The sequence below is a fragment of the Choloepus didactylus genome, chromosome 6 (assembly GCF_015220235.1).
Source record: "Choloepus didactylus isolate mChoDid1 chromosome 6, mChoDid1.pri, whole genome shotgun sequence".
Lineage (NCBI taxonomy): Eukaryota > Metazoa > Chordata > Mammalia > Pilosa > Megalonychidae > Choloepus > Choloepus didactylus.
In genome coordinates, this window is record NC_051312.1 from 125,655,766 (window position 1) to 125,680,684 (window position 24,919).

A 24,919-nucleotide genomic window follows, 5' to 3' on the forward strand; every position below is an offset into this window, starting at 1 on the left:
ATGTTAAAATACTACTAACTGTAGTATATAGTTTGCAATAGGTATATATATATTTTCCTATATGCCCCTCTATTATTAACTTCTAGTTATAGTGTCATACATTTGTTCTAGTTCATGAGAGAGATTTATAATATTTGTATAGTTAATCATGGACATTGTCCACCACAAGATTCACTATTTTATACATTCCTATCTTTCAACCTCCAACTTTCCTCTGGTGACATACGTGACTCTGAGCTTACCCTTTCCACCACCTCCACACCTCATTCAGCACTGTTAGTTTTTCTCACAATGTGCTACCATCACCTCTGTCCATTTCCAAATGTTTAAGTTCACCCTAGTTGAATATTCTGCTCAGAATAAGCAACCTCTCCCCATTCTTTAGCCTCATTCTATATCCTGGTAACTTATATTTCATGTCTATCAGTTTACATATTATAATCAGTTCATATCAGTGAGACTCTGCAGTATTTGTCCTTATGTGTCTGTCTTATTTCACTCAATACAGTGCCCTCAAGGTTTCTTCATCATCTCATTTTTAAAGACAGTTTTATTCACACACCATACATTCTGTCCTAAGTAAACAATCATTGGTTCCCTTTATAGTCACATATTTATGTATTCAGCACCATCGCCACTATCTATATAAGGACATCTCCATTTCTTCCACAAAGAAGGAGGAAGAGTCAAAGAAGGTAGGGGGACAAAAGGAAAAGAAAAGAGAGAGAGAGAGAGAGAGAGAGAGAGAGAGAGAGAGAGAGAGAGAGAAAGAGAGAGGGAAAACCATGACAGCTAGAAAGCAACAAAAGGAAAGAAAGCATTAAACTAAAGTAGAATAGTCAGACAACATCATCAATGCCAGGAGTCCCATACCCTTCCCCTATATCCACCCCACCCTCCATATGCATTTAGCTTTAATATATTGCCTTTGTTATATTAAAGGAAGCATGATACAATGTTTCTGTTAATTATAGTCTCTAGTTGCATTGATTGTATTTTCCCTCCAAGCCCACCCTATTTTTAACACCTTGCAATGTTGATATTTATTTGTTCTACCTCATGTAAAAACATATTTGTACCTTTTATTATAATCGTTGAGCACCCTACGTTTCACTGAGTTATACAGTCCCAGTCTTTATCTTTCGTCTTTCGTTCTGGTGCCCCACATGGTGCTAATCTTCCTCTTTCAACCATACTCACAGTCATCTTTGTTCAGTTTACTTACATTGCTGTGCTACTATCTCCCAAAGTTGTTTTCCAAACCTCTCACTCCTGTCTTTTCCTTTCTGTCTGCATTGCTTCCTTTATTGTTTCCTATGGAGGAAGTATCTTATTCACAAACTCTGTCATTGTCTGTTTGCCAGAGAATATCTTAAGCTCTCCCTCATGTTTGAAGGACAGTTTTGTCAGATATAGTATTCTTGGTTGGTTGTTTTTCTCTTTCAGTATCTGAAATATATCACCCCACTTCCTTCTTGTCTCCATGGTTTCTATTGGGAAATCTGCACATAGTCTTATCAAGCTTCCTTTGTATGCGATGGATTGCTTTTCTCTTGCTGCTTTCAGGATTCTCTCTTTATCTTTGACATTTGATAATCTGATTATTAAGTGTCTTGGCATAGGCCTATTCAGATCTATTCTGTTTGAGGTATGCTGTGCTTCTTGGATCTGTAATTTTATGTCTTTCATAAGAGATGGGAAAGTTTCATTGATTTTTTCCTCCATTATTGCTTCTGCCCCTTTTCCCTTCTCTTCTCCTTCTGGAGCACCAATGACATGTACATTCCTGCATTTCTTTTTGTCCTTAAGTTCCCAGAGACATTGCTCATATTTTTCCATTCTTTTCTCCACCTGTTCTTTTGTGTGTAGGCTTTCAGGTGCCTTGTTCTCCAGTTCCTGAGTGTTTTTCTTTTGCCTCTTGAAATCTGCTGTTGTGTGTTTCCATTGTGTCTTTCATCTCTTATGTTGTGCCTTTTATTTCCATAGATTCTGCCAGTTGTTTTTTTGAACTTTCAATTTCTCCCTTATGTACACCAAGTGTTTTCATTATACGCTTCATCTCTTTTGCCATATCTTCCCTAAATTTTTTGAATTGATTTATCATTTGTTGTTTTAACTCCTGTATCTCAGTTGAAGTGTAAGTTTGTTCCTTTGCCTGGGCCATAACTTTGTTTTTCTTAGTATCAGTTGTAGTTTTCTGTTGTCTAGGCATCTGGTTTCTTTGGTTACCCCAATCAGATTTTCCCAGACCAGAACGGGCTCAGGTCTTGGAAGGAGGCAATATTATCTGGTTTCCCTGAGGGTGTCTTAGAAGTTTGGTACACCCTGTGAGGCCTCAAGTCACTGTGCTTTTCCGCCCAGCAGATGGTGCCTGTCAGCCTGTAGCTTCAGACTGGTGTAAGGAGGTGTGGCCCATGGCTTGGATCTGTAGCTTTTACTTACAGATTTTATGCTGCAATCTCAGGCATTCCTCCCAATTCAGGTTGGTGTATGATGATTGGACGGTCACGTTAGTCCCCCTGCAGTTATTCCAGATTATTTGCTAGCTGTTCCTAGTTGTTTATTAGTTGTTCCAGGGTGACAAACTAGCTTCCATTCCTTTCTATGCCGCCATCTCTTCCCTTGGTTTTAAGAGCCTAGTTGTAGTCTTGGATGACATGACGTCAAAGAATTTCTGACTTCATAGGAATTCTGCAGCCCTTAGAGCAAACTATGAATGTTGGGGTACCACAGAGTAACATCTAGTTCCCAGAGACCACCACATTGCCAGATCTGACAATGGGCATGGATTATGGGAAATGTGATACTACTTTGTGGAAGCTGTAAGTTGATAATCAGGACTAACTTAAAAATGGAAAATATGGGCCATTGTTAATGAAAATATTCTTATGCATGTTATCAATGTGTCTGGATTGTAACATTGGGTCACTGTATTTGATTATCTACTCCTGGCCCTTATAAAATTGGAATTTCCAATATGCCAAGTAAGTAGGAGATATTCTTTGCAACTAATACAAAGTGAATGATTAGTAGAAATATCTTCAACATACTGAGATGGTACATGGGATTCTAATTCATTTCCTTATTTTACACAAAAATTTCATTTAAAATCAACCCTATAGAAGGTGAAATGTAAATTATCATACTAGGGATGTGAGAAGATATAATTAGAATATTGGCTCACTTTTTTTAAAGTTAAATTATTGTTTGTCTTTATTGTTTCCCACCTCATTATTATGTTCATGTTTGCAATGGATGAAAGGCAAATTATTCTGATTTAATGGATTGAAGTTACTGCCAAGAGATTTGATAGTTGGCGTTCTCCTAGGTTTCTTGTAATTGAAATAGAATTGCACTAAATATATGCTGTTAACAATTTAAATAAAATACCTTTCTTCAGCTAAGGCAATTTTCATGGGACAAAGTTGATCCTGCCCCTTTCTGACTTTGGGGCAAATTATTTGATTAAAATTGATCAGCTAACTATGACTACCCTTTAGAGCAATGGAACATTCTAATGAAAAACCCATTTTCTGGGGACTATCCACTTGTGAGCAGTAGCTGACTGGTATCAACTGTGTAGTTTGGGCCCAGGAGCTGCTTCTCTGTATGAAAAGCAAATCAAGAAAGCAGAAATAATCTTCTTGGGCTAAAGTTAGCCAAATGAAACTGGTTGCTTTGGTCCGTGAATGCGTGGTCACAGGTAACAGAAATCCACTTAAAGAACTTAAATATAATAAATTAAGCTCTAATTGCCAAGAAATATGGATGCCTCTCTGAGCATGGAGTGTAAGCAGCCTCACAAAGGGCTGGAACCAGAAACTGGGGCCAAGTCAGCCTGTCTGCTTGTCTTCTCTCAGCATCATTCTTTGGATTTACATAGGCTCTTATTTTTGCTTTTCTCTGAACATCTGCTTCAATCTTTTCTCTCTGAAGACCATCCTTCTCTGCCATACTTCTACATGGGCCAAATATAGCTACTCCAACCTTGAGATGACATAGCCAAATCCTGAGGTCTTTGGTTTCTGATTCTAAATTTTGGGAGAGTTTGATACCTAGTACTGTACATTTAATTCCCTTTGGAACTGATGATAGAGTTCTGGACTTTAGATCTCCAGAATTGTGAATGATTTCTAGAACCCCAGGGAGTCAAGTATACTGACAACCTCCATTATAATTTAAGCCTTCCTAGCTATGGTCCCATCTTATTTATTCAGCCATGATCTGAATGACATTCTAGCAAATGTGGAGCCCTTCACAGTCACCCAAAAGGCCTTTAATCATAACTCAAATGATGACAATATTAGACACTTGAAAAGAGGCATTTGGGATCAGATGGGTCTTTCTGAGATAACCTGATATAATGTAAAGGGTGAGCCCAACTTCTAGATTTGAATCCCAGGTTCTTTACTTTTAGTTGCAAAACTTAGAAATTTGCTAGCATCTATGCTTCTGCATTTCAAATTGTCTCATTTCTAATTACCCCATGGAGTTGCTGTGAGGATTAAACAAGGTATACAAATATGTAAAGCACCTAAATGTGGCAGGATCTCAGTAAATAATAATCCCTCATTATTCTTTCTCCCTCTCTTCCACTTCATTCAACTCCCATCACAAGGATGCTCACCTTAGAATAAGACCCACACTCTGTGAACACTATTCTTCTCTCTCCTGGGGCAGTATTTCCCACTCCCTTATGTACAGATTGAAACATTTGAGATCAGATATCACCCTCTTCCAATAAAACTAAAGTGGGTTACAGCTGTCAAGAAAGTAAAGGGATCCCAAGACAAAGAAGCACTTCTGACCCGAAGTGTATCTGTGGCATTGTGGACCAAGGAAAAATGGGGACGCTTCCAGTGGTACCATCTTTCAGCCCTGGAAGCCTCTTTATTATTTTTTTTGATAGTTCTATTAACTTCTTTATAGTCATTCTCCAAGCTTGACCATAATCATGAAGATAATGGTCATATTAGCAACTGCTACATTTTCATCACTTGTTCTGTGTTTACCATATATCAGTGACAATGTCAAGTATATCACATATTATCTCACACAAAGACTCTAGGAAACATTATTGCATTTTACAGACAAAGAAATTAAGACTCAGAGTTGTTCAATAACCTGCCTAAGGGACAAGATTGTACTGAAATATATAAGGATTTAAACTCTAAAATGGTGCCTTTAACCACCTATAATTTATTATGCTGTGTTATGCTGCTTCCTATGCTGCTGTCATTGTCCTTATCTGTTATCCCAACTCTCTTTAAGAACCCAAGCTCTGCTGGGTTCCATGGAGAAACTTCAATCCCACAGCTGGGATACAAACCTTTCAATCTATGAGATCTAGGGCCTTGTTAGTTAGTGTGGAACTTAGACTGGAAGCATCACCAAGGAGCTTGTTAGAAATGCAGACTGTCACCCCAAACCTACTGAATAAGAATTGGCATTTTACAAAGCTGCCAAGGGTTTTTAAGAGAACAGGGGAGCGTCCCAGCTCCACTCCGTTTCTCCTCCTTGCATCGCAACCCTGATGAGAAGGTCACAGAAAGGAATTTGAGCTAGGAGTACACGCCCCATGATGACCCAGGAGAAGGGAGGTTTGTTGCTAGGGTGGCTGAAAGCAGTACTCATATGGCTGGGATGGAGATGATTAGAAGCCTCAGAAGGGGAACTCATGCATGATTTGACTATTTGCCCTCAGTGCTTCACAGGTTCCTGTAATGATTTAAAAAAAAAAAAAATAGTGATTCCTTGAAGAAGGTATATATATATGTATCTGGGAAAGACAAAAAAGAATAGTGTTGGAAGAGAACTCAGTCACCATATATGCTAAAAAATTACTTTACTTCTTGGCTATAAAACCCATTACCAAAAACTTGGAAAACAAGAACGGTCCATGGAGGGAAATAAAAATTGCCAGTAATCACACTATCCAGAATAATTATTTTATATTGAGTTGTATTTCCTTCCATATTTACACATTTTTTACTTAATAACATTCATGATCATTAGTAAATATTTCTAAAGACATGGCTTTAATGACTGCTTCATGCAGATATGCCAATCTTGCTTACATAAGACCATTAAGTTGATCGCTTCAGCAATTTCTGATTTCTAGCTATTAAAAATATCTGTTATGAATATTCTTGAACACAAATTCTTAACTATCTGTGATTATTTCCTTAGATTAAAATCCTAGAAGAGGAATTACAGTGTGAAATGTGATTTTTAAAAAAGTTTTTTGAAACATATTTCTGAATTACCCTCTGGAAAAACCTCCAGTCTAAATTTGTACCAGCCGAATTTGATAGTGCCCATCACAGACTTATTTAGATGTAGGAATCAGTATGCTTTCAGTTATAAATAATAAAAAATAACTAACTCCAACTGTGTTAGAAAGGAGATTTGGTTCTGTAACTGAAGAGTCACAGTCTTGTTTCACTGTGCCTCACCATTGTCCTCCCTATGTTAGCTTCATCCTCAGTCTGATTTCATGTCAGTGTTCCTTGTGGTTACAAGATGGTGCCAGCAGCACTTGAAGCTATGAACTGCTTCTTTTATATCTAGGGGAGAAAGAGGATTCAATCCCACAACCATTGATACAAGCCATTCTGACCTGCTAGGTTATGTTAGGATCACCAAATATTGGTGTTTGGGGAAATCCTGTTACTCTAATGGGTGTATACTACTTAGAGACCACCCTAGGAGAAGGATGAGGGTCAAGTCCACCCTCACTGTATTGTTCTGTAACAGGAAATATAAATAATGGGTGTTAGTAAGGCAATCACTGTCATTTGTATCTGTTAAATACTGTCAGTTTTAAAACTTTACCAATGTGATAGGCAAACATGGTATTCCACTGCTGTTTTACTTTTCATTTAATATATATTTAAATACTTGTTGGCCATTTGTATATCTCCTTTGGCAAATTGCTTCTTCATACCCTCTTTTCCCAGTGAAATCTATTCTCCTACAGGTTATAAATTCATCTTTAAGAGCTAAAACATGCAGAACAGTGGCTCTCATCCTGGTCGTGCATTAAACTCGGTAAGATGCTATGATCTTACCTCTGATGATTCTGATTTAATTTGTGTGGAATATGCTTTAAAATCCAGTTGCTTACAGAGTTGAGAAATGCTAATCTTTAGAAATACCCTCAATCTTTGAAATCCCTCAAATTTGCCTATATCTGGTTGTCATAGAACCTAAACTTCACTTCTTTTATAGATTACTCTAGAATCCTACAAGATATCATAAAAAGCTTTAGCAAAGGGAATGCACTTATTCAAACCATTGTCAAAAACAGAAGAAGATGAATATTCATAATCACTTAGTATAAACTAAGTCAAGCAACAGCAGCTTCTCCAGAGGCTTTACTTCCACTCACTGGAATCATCATTTGCCCCTTTCTTTCTGATTAAGGGGAAGAGGAAAAGAGGTTTCTAAGTAACCCAACCCAAGGACAGTATATTTGTAAACAGGAAGCTAAGCAGGAACATGTTCTTGTTGAAAAACAGAAAAATATTTACTTCTACCTTGGCTGTTTATGGCATGGTAGCTGTGCTGCAGAAATGAATGGTGTTATGCTTGGCTTATTCCCACTCCTAAAGAGCCCAAGGAAATGTAAGCAGACATTTCTTTTAACAAATGACAGTGCTTCTATTAAGCAACTACTCTGCATGCATCTGCCTTCTCCATGTTTGGGGAATAGCAGGGTACTTGTTATTCCCGGGATGTGTTAAGCCAATGAAATCAAATGAGAAACTTTTTTCCTTCCAACATTGTACTGACAAATTAGTTGGATCTTTTTAAAATCAGAAATACCTCACTGCTTCAAATCATCAATCAAGAGAAATTGCTTCGAAAATGTTCCTTTTCTTGGCCATAACTGAGATACATTTCCTCTTTCAGTGTTCAGGAGGGTTATTAAAGCCTTTAAATACTGAGAGAAAAACTAACATTCCATCCCAATGGTTCCTGATATTGCTTTAAAGTGTTTATTTGATAAATAATTATGTATACTTGAATTCTTCATACATGCATCATTGGTTGATCATCTTTAGTTATCTCACTTAGTCTCCTTGTAGATGTATCCATAAGCTATTTGCTAATGCTTTATTTATCAAATTATAAAAATATTTAGCATTTTAAACAAACACATAAACACCTTCTGTTCAAAATAATTGCAACTATTACTAGACAGAAATAACTAGCACTCAGAGATGGTGGGTTTGCTGTATTTGACAAGTCCTTTTGTTGTCCTCCAGAAAAATGACAAGGTAGGCAAGACAAGTATAGGGCATAAGGAAACCCCTCACCCACGAAAGACAAGAGCCTTGTATTTTATACATTTAACTCAAACATGTACACCTGTTTGTCCAAAAGGTGTAATGGAAATGCCTAATGAACTTTATAATACTAGCAGCCTAATTTTATCTACCATGCTCAGAACAGTATTCGGTTAGAGAAAGGAAGTCTTTTTTTTCTACCTCCTTGAAAATTAATAATACAAAAATGCAGATTTTTGAAAAATGTAATCAGTCACCTAAGAGGTTGCACCCATCTTCACAATTTGCAAATCCAGGAAAGTGCAGCAAACTGTGTAGTTTAGCAATGAGGGAAAAATCCCAATCTTCAAAGAGCCAGCATGGTTTATTACTGTCTGAAAATTCAAATGTCAAACCACCAGGAAAGGTATGGATGAAATTTTCTTGTCTGGCAGAAAAGAAGGAAAAGCAGCTAGTAGCCCTGGTAATATTCAACACAGCATTTTCTTAAAGTGGAAGGCAAAAAGTAAACAACAACCTGCCAGAGTAGGATAGTGCAACTATGGCCCAAAGACACTGTTAGTGCAGGTACTTCTGTTTCTACCCTTTCTTCCTATTGGGCCTCCCCTTCTCCAACATGCCCCCCAGTCCTCTCTTAGGCAGAAGAGTAGATAGCAGAAAGAGAAAGGGCTTGAGAACCAAAGAGAACTTTGTTCATTTCTCCATCCCAAACACGCCATGTGATCTTGAGCAAGTGATTATCTCAGTTTCCTCAGTAACAAAAGGGAAATAAATAAAAGTAGGGGCTCAAGCAATATAAACAAAGGAAAGAGGGAGGAAGGGAGGGAGGAAAGTTGGAAGAAAGGGTAGAGAGAAAGAGGGAGGAAGGGAGATGGATGTTAGAATCAAAGGCAATAGTTTCTCAATCAACTAACTTAAGTCCTCATCTGTTCCCTTTTACTTTAGTTTCTCTTATCTCCTCTCCTTTACATTGGGACTTTTTTTTGTTTCTAGTCTCAGGGCAGCAAGTAACTCCTCGGAACTTTAATGACACCCAGTCAAAGCCCTCCACACAGGAAGGACCTACCAGCTCCAGTAGTGCTGATGAGCATGGCTGGGGAACCTGTTTGTGGCAGGGGGATGACAGATGACGTTGGTCTGCTTGAGTCAGGTTAACTTTAGCAGTGGCTGTCTTCAGTGGAGGGAAGGTTGAACATCAAAATATTGGGAAGCCTGCAAGTGATCTGTTATTGTTAGGCTTGTATTTAATCCCCCTACCAAAGACTTATTTTAAAATTACCCTTATTGTGCTTTACTGAGGAAGAAAAGTAAAACACAAAATAAAACAAAAAAGATTTCAGCTTTTTTTTTTCTCAGAGGGGTGGGCAGCCAGGAAATGGGGTCAATGAAGAATAGAAATAACTAAAGTTCGTTGAACACTTACTAAGTGCCATTCAGTTTAAGTGATTTGCATATATTATTTCATTTACTCACTATAACAACTTCACAAGGTAGTTACTATCATAGATTTCCTCCTTTTTCAAAGTCAGTGCAGACACAGATTAAGAAATATCCTCAACTAGACCTTGAGTTAGAGCAGGGTTTGTAACCCAGACATTCTGATTCCAGAATTCTTGAGCTTAATCTTTACGCTAAGAATGGTCATGGGCTTGGAGTTGTACAGACCTGGGTCCAAGAGCTTGCCCTGCCATTAACCATGAAATTTTAGGATGGGTCTCCCATGTGGAAGAGCAGCATGCTCTGCCTCCCATTGATCCTTCCGAGATGGCTCCTCCCATGCCCACCGTTGACAGACAAGGGAGTATACCTGACTCTACATGGTATACTGATGGATTGGCACTTGGGCAACATGCTATCTGGATGGCCGTGACTGTCCAGCCAAGTACTGACATCATCTGGTGGGAAACTGGAACTTTGCAATGCAGACAGTGGGCTGAGCTGTGGGCTGTATGGATGGTAATTGTCCATGAACCAGGAGACACCTTGACTGTCTGCCCAGATAACTGGGTCATATATCGAGGCCTAACAGTGACCTTGAATATGCTACTTAAACTTGTGAATCTTCACTTTTTTCATTTTTAAAATGGGGATGCTAACAAGACTTTGCATCAGAGATCTGTTTGAATATTAAAACAAGATAGTGCACATAAAAACCCTTAGCATGGGGCTTGGCATAGAGTCATCTTTCAACAAATGTAACCTATGAATAGTTTCATTTTATTGTGGCGATAACTGAAATGCAAAACTACTTTGTATTAATTTGCTAATCGTTGTATGTTACGTTCATCACAATGTAGGCTCCATTGACATCCATGCAACTCAGATTGTATTTCTTATTAAGCATTAATTCTTACTTCAGATAAAATGATTTATATTCTGAAAATGTCTCATGCATTTGGATGAAATGGTTTCCACTGTTATGATAAAACTCCTGAATGGGATTTAAAAATCATCCTGGAAAGAAGTGGACTGTGGATAATAATAAATTGCTACCCTATTATCCTGCTTCCTTAATACTGTCTAATCCTTGTTGTTTTGTCTAGGTCATTAAGAAACAGTATCTGAAAGGCTCAAAAGAAAGCAATGTTGCAGAAAAAATTGGAGTTCAAAATTCAGATACTAAGATTCTTTTTGCTCAGACTTAAGGCAAATGCATGATTTGGCTTCCTGTGCTGGTTATACTTGAATATACAGAAGCAACCCTTGAGTTTTCTTTGAAAAGGGATATTCTGAAAAATAATAGTTCAATGAGGAAGCAACCTTAAAAGGTTGCAAACTATCAAATCTAGTTTCATGAATGTCTATCATTTATTGGATTTGAGCTAGCAGGTTGAGTAAAATAAAAGAAACAATGTAAGCACCTTTTCTTCCTTTAAATTTGTTGAAAATGTTCCCAATTCTCCTAAATACCCCCAATCATCATATGTGAACAGTATTGCAAGCTGCAATTTGAGCTATTTCATAAAATGTTTCCTATCAATGCATATTGTTTTCACACCAACCAATTTTAAAGAGCCTTTAGTAATTTCCATCTGTACCAAAAATCCCTGTAGGTAAGAAAAACCAAGACTTCCAGGAGAGAAAAGCAGGTAACAAGAGCAAGAAAAGGGAATAGAAAGCAGGGGAAGAAAGGCTCAGAGGAACAGAGGCTGGGGAGGGGGGTCTGGAGGAAGAACCTGAGCTTCTCTAATTGCTAGCCCCATCTCAGCCTCTTTAAAGGGCTGGTGACTCCAAGGAAGACAGCAAACTGCCTGTCTTTTCTCCAAAAACATATGGAAGCTTAAGTGATTCTCTTTCTTTGAAAAGATTTTCATAGTTGCGGGCATGCTTTGTTTCATTTTCTATTATTTAAAACAAACTGATAGAAAGAGATGGGGGTGGGGAAGGGAGGAGGGAGGGGAAGGAAGAGAAGAAACGATGACGATGACGATATTGGTTATCTTTCCCACTTGCTGACAAAGTAAGCATTTCCTGATTCGTTTTGATACTCAGTAACATTATAAGGTAGTGATAGAAGAGGGTGAGAGTGCAAATGAGAAGGGGAGGGGCAGGAGAAATGGAGATATGGAGAAAGATAAGGGGAGAGGGAGAGATTGGCTAACAGGATAATCAAAGCCAAAATCCCTTCCTATCCTGCCTGACTGGGTTTTCAGGGTGTGTTTTATCCTGAACATGAAATAAGCTTCCAAAAGGCCACCTCATTCTGACACCACCAGATATGACCCTGGGCCAGTCCAGGAACTAACCAAGTGTGCTTTAGTGTACTGCTAGATAATCGATGTGATACATTCTGTGTATGTCATTCTGAAGTAGAAACTTCTTTTGTAAAAGCAAATTTAAGAGACAATGATTATTTTCTACTCAAAAGCAAGGCATATGCATTATGGACAGTTGTATTCAGAAGCAGAATTGAGGGGACTGAGAAGGAAAATCTCTTCTATCTATCAGAAAACATTCCTGATGACTGGATGATGGCCAGATAGACAATGACAAAGGTCTTTGGATCCTGGATTCCTCTTGAAGAGATTGGAAAGAGAGGGGATGAGGGAGGGAGATGGGGGAAAGAGGGAGAGCAAAGAGACAGGGAGAGACAGTTTGCTAGTGGTTTCCAATGCCTATGTCAGCCATAGAAACACTCCTCACCCAGCAGACATAGGACTTCAAGGATTCATGGGATAAGCTAGTGGGGCAACTCCAATTTAAGGTTGAGGAAACCTCATTCTGAACCAGAAATGACTTGTTCAAAGTTAATGTTTACTGGATGGCATAAATAGCAAAAAGCCCTGATTTACTCAAACAGATCAGTGGTTTTAAAAATCATCTTCCATTTCTCCTCAATCTGAAGAGTCAACAGATCTGAGGCTCAATCTCCCCATGTCTTAATATCCATGAGTATTAAGAAAATGTGAGTGCTCTGTCCCCACCCAAGTCTTTCTAAGGCACCTCTAGTTTGCTCCCTCCACCCCACCCCCCTGCCCAAATACATACCCAGTTCATTCAGTTCTTTTCTGTGTAATATTTTGGGTCTTTGTATGACATTTGGATGAAGAGAGTGGGTCATTCATGTTAACAAGTAAAATTACTGCAACAAACACTACAATACCTCTAGAAACTTGATCTAAAATCCTCCAAATATCTTTTGTCTAATCTTTCAAATAGTGACAGCCAGGATGTGCCCCTTTCACCATGTAAATACTCCTTGAAATCCCTTCTCCTCCATATCAGGAAGTGAACTAATTATTTCTTCTTGTCTCCATTCTCTCTAAATGTGCAACTCCATAACCACCTCTTCCTCAATTATGTCATTGTGTCAAATCAGTCATCCCTATTTTATTGTGTACCTTTATGTACCTGCTCTTGGCACAATCTGTTACCCCCATTCCTCTCACCAGAACAGAAGAAAAGCTGCCATCACTCCCACCCTCAGATTCTGGAATTCTACTGGCTTGTTCCCCTTTGTCTGCTTTATTTCATTCATTGATTTTCCTGGCTAGTAACTTGTCTCTTATAGGTACAAGAGATATCAGTATCTCAGGCCCCTTTCTCTGACCTACCAAATCAGAAACTGAATTTAACATGATTCTGGTGAGTAAAACACACAGTAAAGTTTGAAAAGCACTGAAAACATCACCAGATAAGCAAGTGTAATATAGGGTAGCCTTTACCATTAAAGGGACAGTGAAAGTGCTTGTTACAGAAGCACACAGGTGGGCATTTAAATCTGACTTGATGGGTCAAGGAGAACTAAGCTGAAACCTTAAAGACATGTTTGTATACATGTGTGCTGGGGACACGTTGGAATTATCAGTCAGAATAAACCAGGTTATGCTGCACTAACAAAACTGCAGTCACTTAAAAATATCAATGATTTCTTTCCCACTCATTTTGTTTACTTATTCTGGTTCTGAGATTCAGCCTAACAGAAACTCCTACTCTTCTTCCATGTTTGCTGAAATGAAACAAAAAAATATTCAATGACTTGTACTGGCTCTTAAATCTTCAGCCCAGAATTGATGCAAGTCACTTCTCCTCAAATTTTATTAGTCTAAAAGATGTATATAGCTATACCTAATTAAAAGGTGGCAAGGAACTGCAACCCTACCATGCCTGGATGGAGAAAAAGTCAGAATATTGATAAACAACCCTTATGACTGCTATGAGAGAAAAAGCCATTAGGGAAGTATTCCAGGGAAAGAGAACAGCATGTCCAAGACCCAGAGGCAAGAGATAGAAAAGAGTCTTCTAGGCCCTGATAGAAGTTCAGAATAAGTAGAGCACGAAGTTTAAGAGGAGAAATTGTAAAAGATAAAATCTGAGAAATAAGCCAAGACTCCAAGTTCACTCAGAGTCTTGTAAGCTATATTAAATAACTTGCAGTTTTATCTTAAAAGCAAAGAGAGTCATTGAAAGATTGATTTACAGATCTGAGGCAAGCATCCAGGAGGAAGGCTGGATTTGGAAAGCCCATCAGTTTGTCCAACACTTGTGTCATATGAAGGACCTGGGCAGAGAGGTTCAACCAGTTTTGAAGCAGCAGGATGAAACCAGAAATACCATATGGGATCTACAGGGATTAGAACAGATGGAAAGAGATGGAGCTTGGGGCAGTTTCCCTGAAGTGCTGCAGGAGCATAGCTGCAGGGGCTTTTTACAGGTGCCTCTGGCCTCACCTCACCCAGAGGTGGGGAAGAGCTCATTCATATAGTCATCTCCTATTCATTCACTTCAGAAGCCTTTATACCATCTATCTTATTCATAGGTCCTTATATTCCATTATATAACATTGAAAGGCAAGAGTCACAATTATATTTAATGGTTTTGGATATCTAGGTGATGGTAAGGATGTGGAGCAATGGGAACTTTTCTTCAGTGCTGTAGGGAGTACAAATCACATCACACCCTTGGACTCAGTAAATCCATTCCTAGAAACACACCCAAGAGAAACTCATTTACATACATAGCAGGATATATGAACAATAATGTACATTGAAGAATTCCTTGTCTTAACTAAAATTTGAAAGATAAATACCCATAAAAAGTATATTTATAAATAGATTTTGTATATTCATAAGGTAGTATACCTATAATAAGGAACATGACCAAGTAATAGCCATGGTCAACAGTATAGATGATTCTCACAAAGCTAATAATGAGTAAAAGAAGCAAGACGAGAAAGCGTACATACAATAGGATTCTATTTAAATAAGGTTCAAAATGGAAAAAGCTGCCATATTGTTTCAGGATGCATATGTAGGTAGTATACTATAAAGAAAAGCAAGAAAATGATTATCCAAAAAGTCAGGATAGTCATTATCTCTGGAATGAGGGTAGGAGTTGGGACAAAGGAAAGGCAGCCCAGGGTTGGGAACTCCTGGAGGGTTATCGATGCTCTGTTTCTTGATGAAGTTGACTGTTAAACTTGGGGGGAAATGAATTAAATTCTGTTTATAAACTTTACTTCTGAGCTAAAAGGGTAAATCTTACCTTGTTGTAGGTTCAGGAATCTCTACATTCGTCAAAATGGAGGTTTGGAGTGATAGGTTAGGTGGGGAATACGGAACAAAGGAATTAGCTGGCAATAGATCATAGTAACTGATGAGAAGATGTTAACATGGGGGAATTCTTTGACTAGCTTTGTTCAGGGGACTGACACAATGCTACCCCTGGAATTCAAGGATTATGTCTTTTTTTTCCCCATGCTTTGCCTAAATGGAGCATCGTATAATTTCATTCTTTTCTTTTAATTTGATTTTCAGTCACAGTGACTTTCAGTGTCTTTTCCTTTCATCAGAGGGCAGAACATGCCCCAGAGTCTCCTTTCTGTAGAGCGAGGGTCTCCTAAAGGTCTTGGTCTGGATTATGATTTCATACCAGGAAACATTTCTTCTTTGTAAATTTTTATTATGTCTTTTCTTTCTGATTATAAAATAACACATGAGATCTATACATATTAACCTAAAGTGCCCACTAAGACATAAAATTGAATTAAAAATAGCAAGTTGTAGAATTTGTACAGAATAACACCATTTAGTTTTTAATGATATATTTCTATATGTATGTATATATAATGTCTGTATGTGTGTGTAAATGCCGAGGAAAGGACCTGGAAGAATATACTCCAGGGATTCTCAACCCAGAGACAATTTTGTTCCCCCAGGGGACATTTGGCAATGTTTAGAGAAATATTGCTTGTCATATCTGGGGCTGGGGAAATGTTTGCTACTAGCTTCTAGTGGGTAGAGATCAGAGATGCTACTACATACCCTACAATGCACAGGATAGCACTAACTCCCAAAAGAGTTATCCTTCCCAAAATGTCCATAGTGCCACTGTTGAGAAACTCTGATACATACCAAAATTAACAATAATAATCTCTAGGGAAGAGACTGAAATGGTAAGATATTTTAGGGGTATTTTAGTGCTATAATGTTTAAAATTTTAAACAAGACACTTCTATAAAATATTAATAAACAGAATATAATATGAAAATAATATGTATCTATTACAAAACAAGGAAAATACATAAATACTAAAAAGAAATAAAATAAAACTATCCAAAATCCAGTCCATCATCCAGAGATATCTGGCATGTCCCTTTCTGATAGTTTTTTCTATGTATATATTTGTGCACAAATAAATTTATATTTTTAAAATGATGCCCATGTGCATGTGTTTTAGTGTATTTTCCCATCTACATTATATTATTCAGTATTTCCCATTTCAGTAAATATTCTTTAAAAACAGGAGTTTAAATGGCTGTGAAACATTCACTCTACACAGATGTGCCAGAGCTACCTATTTAAAATAAATTCAGAAATATTTCTAAGATGCCAACTTTTATGTTTAGAATATGTTCAAGTGGAGACCAATTTCTGAAGCAAAGATCTCTGTGGGTAGAATTAGCCATACTACAAAATACCAGCTTCAGATTTCAATAAGATAATGACTTTTTTTCCATTTCCAATACTGAGGAAAATTAACAAAAATTAATAGATTACACACACTTTGAAAATAGAAATTTGATAACTGGATGCCCACTTAGAAAAGATATTACTTAATAATGTTGCTGTAGGAAGAAACCAACTAAAATGCAAGTAATTGCCACTTGTGGTTTAATTATTCCATTTTCTCAAGAACATAGTTTGGAGCTCAAGTATGCATATTGGATAACGATTAACTTTCAACAGTCATTTAGAGGACACCAGATAGCTTGTTTAAGCATCTCCCTTCTCAAAATGCCACTAAAATGAATTAAGTTCCAATTTCTATTCATGGATTAGAGCAAATTGCTCATTATGGTCAGGCGAGTAGAGACCTTGTGACAAATGGGAGGACACCGGAGTTAGAAATGACCGCCTGCAAGGAGGCTTGTGACAGTAACAAGATGAGGAAGTTGAAAGAGCAAAGGATCTCCTAGCTGGCAGCCACCTTATGCTCCCTAAGCTCAGCTTTCCCACACTTTGACAGGCCCATTAATACAGCTTGATTTGGCTTGGGAAATGCTTTGAGATCACCACTAGATTCTCATTTGTCATACCTTTGCCCCATGCACTTGCCCTTATGTACCTTCAGAACAACAGGAATATCCAGTGGAACAAATGGAATTGGTTTTCTAAAGTGCCATTTATTCCAAAAATAGTTTTCTCCCCTCTGGTAACAAAGTGATAAGGTAATGATCCTGTTAAGCTGGGGAATAATTGTGAAGAAAGCAAAGTTTTTTGTGACTAAAGATGGGACTCAAGAATCAGACTATCATTGTTTCAACTCTAGTTCTCCACTGATTAACTGTGTAATAATGGGCAAGTTCTCTAACCTCTCTAAAGCTCAGTTTCCTCTATCTGTCCAGTGGTAATAGCACTAATGCCCATTTTCTCATGATTGCTCGAGGAATAGGTAATAAGCCCAAAGTAGTGTACCTCTTATGAGGTATTATCGTTCTCTGTCTTAGTTTTCTGACTGCTATGAGAAGGACCACACAATGGGTTGGTTTAAACAATGTGAGTTTATTGGTTTCAGAGACCAGAAGTCCAGATCAAGGCATTGGCTAGAGGCTTGCTTCCTCCTGGAGTTGGTAGTGTTCTGGCTGGCCTGCAATCCTTGGCTTCTTTGATATTCCCATCACTTGGTGATTTACTCTCCTTTCTCTGGGTTCCTGCTGACTTTTCAGCTTCCAGCTCCTTCCAGTGACTGGATTAAGACCTGACCTCATTCAATTCAGCCACACATTAACTTAAAATAACATCTTCAAGGGGTCCTATATACAATGGGTTCATATCCAAAGGAATGTGTTTTAAGATTAAGAACGTGCCTAAATTGAGGAACATAATTCAATCTACCACATTCTCCATCCTTATTTCCTCCACTCCATTGGTCCTTTATACCTGATTCTCCAAATGAGGTGGCGATAACAAGCACAGAGAAGTGTGTGTGAGGAAGAAGATAAAAGAAGGCTGAGGGGATCTGGGAAGATTTCATGGAGAACATCCCTTCCCCTTGGTGCTCTCAGCATGCTGTCTAGGATTATTTGTCCTTTCTTTCTGGCTTAGGACAGGAAAGAATAGCTTTCTGACCCAGTGCGTCCAGGGACATTTCCATTTTTACTCTGATTCACTGATTTATTCAGTTGAACCACACATATTTATTTACACCTGTTCTCTGGGCCAGATGAGAAAAATGCAGACACTACATTGAGAAAGCTTTTAGTCTATTGAAATAAGCAGATATTTAAACAGGCCTTAACAGAGAGATGAAGGCTTTTAAAAAACAAAACAAAAACAAAAATACTGACCCCCTTTCTCTATGTAGCCTTTTCCTCCTTCCTTTAGGAAAAAAAAAAAAAAGCTGCTTCTTCTCACAACTGCTGGTAAAGAGACAGAATATTAGCATTTGACATATAAAAGCTGTATTTTACATTCAAGATGTTGACCATCTTTTTGGAATTCTTAAATCAACTAACACCTTTACTGCCTCAATCTCTCGGAATGTACTAGTATCTGCTACTTTTGAGTCCCCTGCCCCTTCCATTTTTATGTTGAAAGAAAAATACAACAACATTAAGGAAAAATTTGTGGATTGAATTGAATCCAATTCTAGGACTTATATCCAATGTTAAGGAATACTGATTTCCAGACAAAACTCTCTCTAAGGTCGTCATGGTGAATTTCTTGATTCTGTTTTGATTGTATTGCCTGCTTTGTTTTAAGATTGGGATTTTTTTTTCTAGTTGTTCTGACTGGGTTAAAATGATCCCTTTCTGACTTATCCAGGGAACTTTTTCATGGAAGCTATGACCATAAGGAACTACCTCGCTGAGCAGAATTGATTAATTCCAAATTGGCATGCAGTGAGGTATCATGAACCAGCTCAGGGTTCCTAGGCCATGACTCACCTAAGAGCCAGATAACTCAGAATCAGACATGGAAAACACCTTAAAGAATGTGCACAAGGACAAGAATTATTTGCAGACAACTTGGTCCTAGGGTAAGTAGGCAAATCTCTGAGGAAACAATGAATACAATGTATATTTCAGTCTGGCGAATCTACTCTTGCCTTGCCTCTTTCCCCAGCTTCCAAGTGGATTGCCCAATGGATAGTCTATGGATATTAGCCATAGTAGTAGCCTGGCTGGTAAAGTCAGCTTGATCTTCTTAAAGACTGAATTGGCCTGTCAGGAGTAATAACTTCCTTGGTTCCTGTCTTGAAATCCTTTAAATCACCATAAGAGCCCCTTAACCTCCATCTGCAGGCCCAGCTTTTCTCCAGGCCCTAGAACCAATTATTTTCCTCATTTTGAGGAATTCAAATCTTCGTCATCTGTCTTGTTCTTGGCCCCACTCTGACCTTGTGCAACAGACCTAATAGCTGTGTTCTCCTTGATCTTGATGCCCAAATATTTGTATTATACATTATTCCAGTAATCATAAACTACCCTAGTGCCTTAGTGACTGGACTTCTCCTTTGCATTGGATAATCATCCTAAAGGACAAGAATCTGGGTTCTGAATGCTAATCCCCATGGCCAGGTACTTGAAACCCAAAGCCAAGCTCAGAATTCAGGTTTCCCAGTATCAGGGACACCTATCCGCAGCCCGTAGCTGTTGAACCAGACCCTTCTATCTAGTCTTCCTTAACATTGTCTGCTCAATTTTTATCTCTAATTCCTTAATGCTAGTACCACCTCAACTGATCTTAAATTTATTCATGCAGAAAATATTCATTGAGCACCGTGATAATCACTTTGGCTACAACGGTGTACATGGTAGATATTGTGACACATTATCTTCACAGTGCTTGCCATGTAGTTGAGGGATGTAGATAAGTAAATGAGCAATTACAGCAGGGTGAAATGCTGTGATAGAGAAAACGTTGGGTGCTATGGAAGCTTTTGAGGGAAAACTAACATGGACTTTGGGAGTCAGAGGAGGCATCCTGGAGAAAGTGAGGTATAACAGGCACTGAAAGGTTAAACCAGGCAATGGGTAAGAGATGAGAAAAGGGTAAGGGCGGAAGAACTAGCATAGTGTTGAACACCAGGGGATGAGAGAAAGAGGGCATGGCATGTCTGAGGCATTGAAAAAAGCTTGAGAAGATGAGTGTGAGAAAAGAAGCTGATCAGGGCCCAGATCATAAAGGTAAGAAGTTTGATCTCTATCCTAACAGCAATGGGAGAGACGTGAAGCATTTTTAGGCAGCAGAGCAGACTGTCATGTGAGTGTTCATCCTTCTCATTCAAGCCCCACCTTGATCTAGTCTATCTTGTTTGCAACAAGACCCAGGATTCTCACAGTCAGTTATATCAACTACCATTGAACTTTCTGTGGAAATAGCCAAAAAAACACTTTATTCATGTCATATAGATATACTCTCACCTTGATAGTTGATATAGATGCTTCCGTTAAAAATACCTCTCCTTTGAGGAGCACAGGCAGCTTTGGTACTGAATACTTCACTATTTCCTCTAATAATTGTGAGGTATATTTTGAAATGTCAATCCACCAAAGGCATCTTAGTGTGGGAAATGAAGCCAGATTGTTCTCCAGATGCCATCCTTAGAAAGAAAACACTGGAGTCTAATTAAAATGCAGCTTAGGTTATATTTCACTAAGAATTTATAATAATTATTTCCAATAATTAGAGAAAAAAAGACTTATAATCTATGTCCACACCTTCTAGTAAGCCTTATGCTTATGTTTAAATATTGAAAGAAGGAGCAAGTAAACTTGCAAGAATCATCATATCATCTTTAAATGCACAATATCCACTGATTAAGTCTTAATAAATATTCCGAGAAACACTTAACTTTATGAAGCTGAAAGGAGGGATTTTTTTCTCCTTTTTAGGAAAAAGCTTCTAAAACATTAGCACTAACTCTTAATAAGAGTTAATATAGAAAGTAGGTAAAAAGCCAGGAACTGCGTGGACTGGACACCACAGAGCAATCTGACTTTGGGCATACTTCATACAACACTCGTGGAAACGTGGAACTGCTGAGATCAGCGAAATCTGTGAGTTTTTGCGGCCAGGGGACCCGCGCCCCTCCCTGCCAGGCTCAGTCCCGTGGGAGGAGGGGCTGTCAGCTCCGGGAAGGAGAAGGGAGAAGTGCAGTGGTAGCCCTTCTCAGAAACTCATTCTACTGATTCAAACTCCAACCATAGATAGACTGAGACCAGACACCAGAGACTCTGAGAGCAGCCAGCCCAGCAGAGAGGAGACAGGCATAGAAAAAAAACAACACGAAAAACTCCAAAATAAAAGCGGAAGATTTTTGGAGTTCTGGTGAACATAGAAGGGGGAAGGGCAGAGCTCAAGCCCGAGCTCAGGCCCTGAGGCGCATATGCAAATCCCGAAGAAAAGCTGATCTCTCTGCCCTGTGGACCTTTCCTTAATGACCCTGGTTGCTTCGTCTATTAGCATTTCAATAACCCATTAGATCTCTGAGGAGGGCCATTTTTTTTTTTTTTTTTTTTAAATCCTTTTTTCTTTTTCTAAAACAATTACTCTAAGAAGCCCAATACAGAAAGCTTCAAAGAATTGCAATTTGGGCACGTCAAGTCAAGAGCAGAACTAAGAGAGCTCTGAGACAAAAGGCAATAATCCAGTGGCTGAGAAAATTCAATAAACAACACAACTTCCCAAGAAAAGGGGGGTGTCCGCTCACAGCCACCATCCTGGTGGACAGGAAACACTCCTGCCCATCGCCAGCCCCATAGCCCAGAGCTGCCCCAGACAACCCAGTGTGACGGAAGTGCTTCAAATAACAGGCACACACCAGAAAACTGGGCGTGGACATTAGCCTTCCCTGCAACCTCAGCTGAATGTCCCAGAACTGGGAAGGTGGAGCAGTGTGAATTAACAAAGCCCCATTCAGCCATCATTTGAGCAGACTGGGAGCCTCCCTACACAGCCCAGCAGCCCAGAACTGCCCTGGGGGGACGGCACTCACCTGTGACATAGCACAGTCATCCCTCAACAGAGGACCCGGGGTGCACAGCCTGGAAGAGGGGCCCACTTGCAAGTCTCAGGAGCCATACGCCAATACCAAAGACTTGTGGGTCAGTGGCAGAGACAAACTGTGGCAGGACTGAACTGAAGGATTAGACTATTGCAGCACCTTTAAAACTCTAGGATCATCAGGGAGATTTGATTGTTAGGGCCACCCCCCCTCCCCGACTGCCCAAAAACATGCCCCACATACAGGGCAGGCAACACCAACTACACACGCAAGCTTGGTACACCAATTGGGCCCCACAAGACTCACTCCCCCACTCACCAAAAAGGCTAAGCAGGGGAGAACTGGCTTGTGGAGAACAGGTGGCTCGTGGACGCCACCTGCTGGTTAGTTAGAGAAAGTGTACTCCACGAAGCTGTAGATCTGATAAATTAGAGATAAGGACTTCAGTAGGTCTACAAACCCTAAAAGAACCCTATCAAGTTCAGCAAATGCCACGAGGCCAAAAACAACAGAAAATTATAAAGCATATGAAAAAACCAGACGATATGGATAACCCAAGCCCAAGCACCCAAATCAAAAGACCAGAAGACACACAGCACCTAGAGCAGCTACTCAAAGAACTAAAGATGAACAATGAGACCATAGTACGGGATATGAAGGAAATCAAGAAGACCCTAGAAGAGCATAAAGAAGACATTGCAAGACTAAATAAAAAAATGGATGATCTTATGGAAATTAAAGAAACTGTTGACCAAATTAAAAAGATTCTGGACACTCATAGTACAAGACTAGAGGAAGTTGAACAACGAATCAGGGACCTGGAAGATGACAGAATGGAAAATGAAAGCATAAAAGAAAGAATGGGGAAAAAAATTGAAAAAATCGAAATGGACCTCAGGGATATGATAGATTATATGAAACGTCCAAATATAAGACTCATTGGTGTCCCAGAAGGGGAAGAAAAGGGTAAAGGTCTAGGAAGAGTATTCAAAGAAATTGTTGGGGAAAACTTCCCAAATCTTCTAAACAACATAAATACACAAATCATAAATGCTCAGCGAACTCCAAATAGAATAAATCCAAAAAAACCCACTCCGAGACATATACTGATCACACTGTCAAACATAGAAGAGAAGGAGCAAGTTCTGAAAGCAGCAAGAGAAAAGCAATTCACCACATACAAAGGAAACAGCATAAGACTAAGTAGTGACTACTCAGCAGCCACCATGGAGGCGAGAAGGCAGTGGCACGATATATTTAAAATTCTGAGTGAGAGGAATTTCCAGCCAAGAATACTCTATCCAGCAAAGCTCTCCTTCAAATTTGAGGGAGAGCTTAAATTTTTCACAGACAAAGAAATGCTGAGAGAATTTGCTAACAAGAGACCTGCCCTACTGGAGATACTAAAGGGAGCCCTACAGACAGAAAAACAAAGACAGGACAGAGAGACTTGGAGAAAGGTTCAGTACTAAAGAGATTCGATATGGGTACAATAAAGGATATTAATAGAGAGAGGGAAAAATATGGCAAACATAAACCAAAGGATAAGATGGCCGATTCAAGAAATGCCTTCACGGTTTTAACGTTGAATGTAAATGGATTAAACTCCCCAATTAAAAGATATAGATTCGCAGAATGGATCAAAAAAAATGAACCATCAATATGTTGCATACAAGGGACTCATCTTAGACACAGGGACACAAAGAAACTGAAAGTGAAAGGATGGAAAAAAATATTTCATGCAAGCTACAGCCAAAAGAAAGCAGGTGTAGCAATATTAATCTCAGATAAAATAGACTTCAAATGCAGGGATGTTTTGAGAGACAAAGAAGGCCACTACATACTAATAAAAGGGGCAATTCAGCAAGAAGAAATAACAATCGTAAATGTCTATGCACCCAATCAAGGTGCCACAAAATACATGAGAGAAACACTGGCAAACTAAAGGAAGCAATTGATGTTTCCACAATAATTGTGGGAGACTTCAACACATCACTCTCTCCTATAGATAGATCAACCAGACAGAAGACCAATAAGGAAATTGAAAACCTAAACAATCTGATAAATGAATTAGATTTAACAGACATCTACAGGACATTACATCCCAAATCACCAGGATACACATACTTTTCTAGTGCTCACGGAACTTTCTCCAGAATAGATCATATGCTGGGACATAAAACAAGCCTCAATAAATTTAAAAAGATTGAAATTATTCAAAGCACATTCTCTGACCACAATGGAATACAATTAGAAGTCAATAACCATCAGAGACTTAGAAGATTCACAAATACCTGGAGGTTAAACAACACACTCCTAAACAATCAGTGGGTTAAAGAAGAAATAGCAAGAGAAATTGCTAAATATATAGAGACGAATGAAAATGAGAACACAACATACCAAAACCTATGGGATGCAGCAAAAGCAGTGCTAAGGGGGAAATTTATAGCACTAAACGCATATATTAAAAAGGAAGAAAGAGCCAAAATCAAAGAACTAATGGATCAACTGAAGAAGCTAGAAAATGAACAGCAAACCAATCCCAAACCAAGTAGAAGAAAAGAAATAACAAGGATTAAAGCAGAAATAAATGACATAGAGAACAAAAAAACAATAGAGAGGATAAATATCACCAAAAGTTGGTTCTTTGAGAAGATCAACAAGATTGACAAGCCCCT